Consider the following 4804-nt stretch of genomic DNA (forward strand, 5'->3'; position numbering starts at 1 on the left):
CCGCGTGTCTTTCTCTAAGGTTAAAAAGATGAAATAAATTATACCAGGGGTTGAAAAGTTTTAATTATGGCGGGGTTTCGCACTGATTCATGCGATGAAATACAAATATAAAGAGAGAGAGAGGAGAGAGAAAGAAGAGAGAGAGGGAGGGGAGAGAGAGAGAGAGGAGAGAGAGAGAGAGGAGAGAGAATCAATGTAGTTTGATGGAACTTAGTGCGGTTTTGAAAATGAAACCAGCAAATGGTTTAGTGGCCCGGGATCTGCCTCGTGACGACGGGATACGAAAAGGTTCTGCGTGGTTGGAAAAAACATGAATCTGAAAAAACTTTTCACAAGAATACTTTTTGCAAAGTCTTTAATATTAAACTCGGGAATGATTATTATCAAGCAAAAATGTAGATGTGAAGAAAAAAACAAAAGTTTTGCTCAACTTTAGGATAGCACGTGCAAAAAAATTAAAATTAAAATGAATTTTAAAAATGAAGCGGGTATCCAAAAAGGGAATTTTTCCCTTATTTAGGAAAAATTCCCTTTAATTTTACCCCCCACGTCCAACGATGGAAAGCGTACTGTTTAAGGAAGCATTTATTAAGGAGCATCAAATATAACCCAGTACCTGTTTTCCCCTACTATATAAAAGGGTTTTCTTATATAGTATCATCAATTTATAATTTTTCTGATGCCGCGTAAAGCTGATATTGCGTCTATCTTTTGCGCTAACAAAAATTTTATTACAGTATTCTAAGAACAAAAACATGGACAGTAAAAGAAGTGTATAAAAATAAATTTAAAAAATATTTTGTAACAAAATTATGTTTTTACCCGCGTTAGTCTTTTAACACGGTTCCCAAAAAAAAACCAACATTTTTTCCTCACTCCCTTAAACCCGTACAGAAATACATAAAAGAGCTGTTTTAGAGCTTCTCCCATGCAAGATTACCATTTCCCTTTACATAGGTCGATACGTCACACTTTTATACGGGGAAATTAAAACTTACTCTCTTTAAACCCGGGCGATTTGATTTTTAATACACCAGACCTATTCTCCTCATGAGAGATTTAAAAAGAAGTATATTAAAAAAATAAAAAGGGGGGAAGAGTATTTTCACTTAGTTGGAAAAATGAACTTTAGTGCGTGTTTCAGATATGTAAAAAAAAAGGGTTTTTTTTTAAAGTATATGCCGGGGTTTTTGTAAAAGGAATGGCAGAAAAAAATTTAGTATTAAATTATTAATGATTAATACAATAATCAAAATTTTTCTTTGCTTAAAACTTTTGAGATTTAGACACTTTTTCATCCATTTAAAAAAAATTTAAAGGTTATATTTATCAATATCAGATCATCAGTATTATACTGAGAAATAATAACTAGTGCGAGCACACGCTCACGGGGGACACCCAAACGCACACCACACGCGCACGCGCCGCGCACGCGTGCAAACACACACATACACCACACAACACACACAACACGCACACACCACACACACACACCACACCAACAAAACACACACACACACCCCACACACACACTTGTGTGTGTGTGTGTAGTGGTGCACTTTCAATACATACACACGAATAGATAAATGTTATCAAAAAATATCATTTCACAAAAAGGAGTGAAATTAATGTAATTTTTTTTTAAAAAGAAGGGCTTCAAATAAAATTGCAAAAAACTTTGGGGATATAGTATTTTTTTTTTTTTTATCAGAAATAACACTGAAAAATAAACAAAGTAGGACGGATAATTTTTTTGTGGAAAAAAATCTGGAAAGTAAAAAAATTTTAAAACCCAAAATACTGAAAACCCATTTTAATTTTTATAAATTTTTATTGACTCTAGATGAAAGGTTTATGTAAAACTTTACTACTAGAAATAATATGCTTCAGTTTATATTTCCGCGCACTGTTTTGGTTAAAATCCGTTACAAATAAAATTGATAACGAAACGATATGGATAGCACAGACAAACAATTTTTCCCGTGTAAAATATGCGAACCATTTTAAGGTTTACTAAAAAAAAAAGAGAAAGTGAATATAGTCCCTTGGGAAATCTTTAGAATTACAAAAAAGCTTCGAAATTCCCTTTACATGGAAGCTATTTCTTTCGAATAACATTAAAAAAAACGAAATGCATTTTTTAATTTTTTTAATTTTTTTCTCTGAAATTGGCTATTTATTTTTCACTATTTACAATCTTGGCTCAGGATCTCCCTACGTTCCATTTAAGTTTTTTTCCTCTTTCGCTTCCTTTTATTTTCTAATTTCCTCCCGGTATAGCGTTGAGGAACGCTTTTCGCAAGCAGACAACCAAAAACACCCAAAAAACTTGTAAGGGAAAAACATTCTGCTTTTCCCTTGAGAATATTTTTTAACATTGTTCCCGATTTCCGAGTGTCCCCACACTTTACTTTATCCCACGATCCGTAATATTGGGTATTCTATGCCTATCTTTTAGTTATGAACTACAATTTTCGGTAGAACTTTTTGAAACACTGAGCGCTTAACCTCAGCTGGGGTTTTCAAAGAAATTTATACTTTTTGGACACTCTTGACCGTCGAATCCGTTTTGAAGAGCTTGGGTCGGCCCGCCCTGGGAGTCTGTTTAGCGTCGTGATGTGGTCCTAGCAGCCGCACCTCAAAGCTCCCCATGGCGGTGTCCAGGGCGAAGTGCCTCAGCCCCGAGTTGACCCCTTGACCTTTTTCAGGTGGGGTTTGCGAAAAGAAAGTTCCCGTGAGTCGCGAGTTTTCCAGAATGATCATCCCCAAAGATAAGGCGGGATCTGATCTACTGTGACATTGTGTAGGTGGAGGGCCTTCCCGCTGCAGTTCGCGGCCTTCTGGCTGGTGCTAGTGACCATGACGGAGCGATGTGGGACAGGCTGACGCTCGTGCACACGCTAGGGTGGAGAGCAGCTGTCCGGTGTTCATCACCAGCACCGTTGGAACTTGTTCACTTCTTTCGTCCATCCGAACATCCTTGGAATAGAGAAGATGTTTTAGAAAGGTAGTATGCCGAGTGATTTTTCATGCAGTTAGTTAAATGTGTATCTTATTTGAGTAGTATATTTTTTGTACGTCTTAACTGAGTTGATTTGTTATTCCCTAGGCCTCCCGAGCTTTCATCTATTTCAAATTATCTATTTTCTATAACTGGTTGAAAGTAATTGAATTTGGACCTTTTCTCCAAATTCACTGTCCTTTCCATGGAACTAAGAATTAATTGCCAAAAAATACATTTTGCAGTAACCCTTAGCCTGCTTTATCTTCATAAAAAAAAAAAAAATATGACAAGTTTCAAAACCCCAAAAAAGGTTTTTTTTTGAGCAAAATTTAAAATAAAATTATCAGCAAAAAACTAAGCCATCTGAAATATAGAAGTATTGACTTTGGTTTTTAGATAAAAATCGATAAAAATTTTATTCTGAGGGAATCGTTTTTTTTTGAACAAAATACCTGGTCAAAAAAACTCTGAAATTGACACGTCAGTGTCGCTTTGTTTTAAAAACAATTTATTACAGTTAGTTTTTTTGCGATAGGGTTTTATACATGGCCCTAAAAAAAAACAATGTTTGGACAGATTATAATAATAAATACGAAAAATAGTCCAAGAAAATGTCGTAAACTTAAAAATTATTTTAAATTTTGTTTTCTATTTTTGCTGAGTAAAAAAAAAATATGTGACCCACATTTTATCTAAAAATTAATAATAATACTTTTTAGCAGTTAAAAGCGTCCCCCCTCGATCAATTGTGTTACGCCCCTTGCCCCTCTCCCGGGAAACTTTTCTTGAAAAAGTCAGCTAAAAAGTGACATACCTGAGGTTTTAAAATGAAGTCACACTTGAGTAGGGAATCAGAGGCAAAAAAATCCTCTGGTTTTTCGCCACAATAGCACTGTCCAAAAAAAACAACACCGAGTAAAAAATGACAGAGGGACAATCCCTTGATCCTTCTCTTAGTCGACCAGCATTTTGAAAACTCCTCACAGCATTTTAAATGCGCTATCAAAGCCTTTGGTACCCAGATTATCATGTGAGTGTGCCGGCGGCCCCCGGTGTGTGGTATATTGTGTGGTGTGTTGTGTAGTAAAAAATTTTATAAATATTAATAAATATTATTTTTATTATATATATATAATTTAAAATATATAATATATGTATTATTAAAACTAAAAATAATATATGATTATATACAATTTTTATTATTAAAATAAATATATACCGTGTGACACACACACAACCCAAAAACACACACAAACACACACCACCCACACACACCCCCAACCCACCCACACCCCAAAACACCACCACACACCAATATTATATATATAATAATTTTATAATATATATATATATATACCCCACAACACACACACACACCACACAACACACACACATCGTAACTATAATTTTATATATGTATATATTAATTTTTATTATATATATATTAATATATATAAATTATAATATATCAGATTCTGACATTGGCGTCACAGCATTATACTTTAAATTTTACTTTTTATGATTTTTGGGGTGAATACGTGGAAGAATGCCGGGCTTGGGGCCGGCACTGATTGGGGTGGCTGCCCCCCAGTGTTTAGGTAGGCAATCGGTGAAATTTTGCCCACGGGGAAAAACGCGCCGGCCGGGGACTCAACCCTCGAACTCAGTTGCCGTCGTGACAGCCCCATGCTCTATTGTGGTGTATGGTGTGTGGTGTGTGACATCATTAACAGTGAAAACTGTCGGGGGCGGGGGCACATTAATCAAAAAGGGGAAAAAGGCCCCCCGGGGTCGGGGCCA

The 4804-nt window shown here is 35.6% G+C and overlaps 1 pseudogene; it reads right to left on the minus strand.

Moving 5' to 3' along the window:
• Nucleotides 1-2412: 2412 nt before the first annotated feature.
• LOC119570275 lies at nucleotides 2413-3896 on the minus strand (annotated as a pseudogene).
• Nucleotides 3897-4804: the final 908 nt, after the last annotated feature.

The sequence above is a fragment of the Penaeus monodon genome, unplaced genomic scaffold (assembly GCF_015228065.2).
Source record: "Penaeus monodon isolate SGIC_2016 unplaced genomic scaffold, NSTDA_Pmon_1 PmonScaffold_23695, whole genome shotgun sequence".
Lineage (NCBI taxonomy): Eukaryota > Metazoa > Arthropoda > Malacostraca > Decapoda > Penaeidae > Penaeus > Penaeus monodon.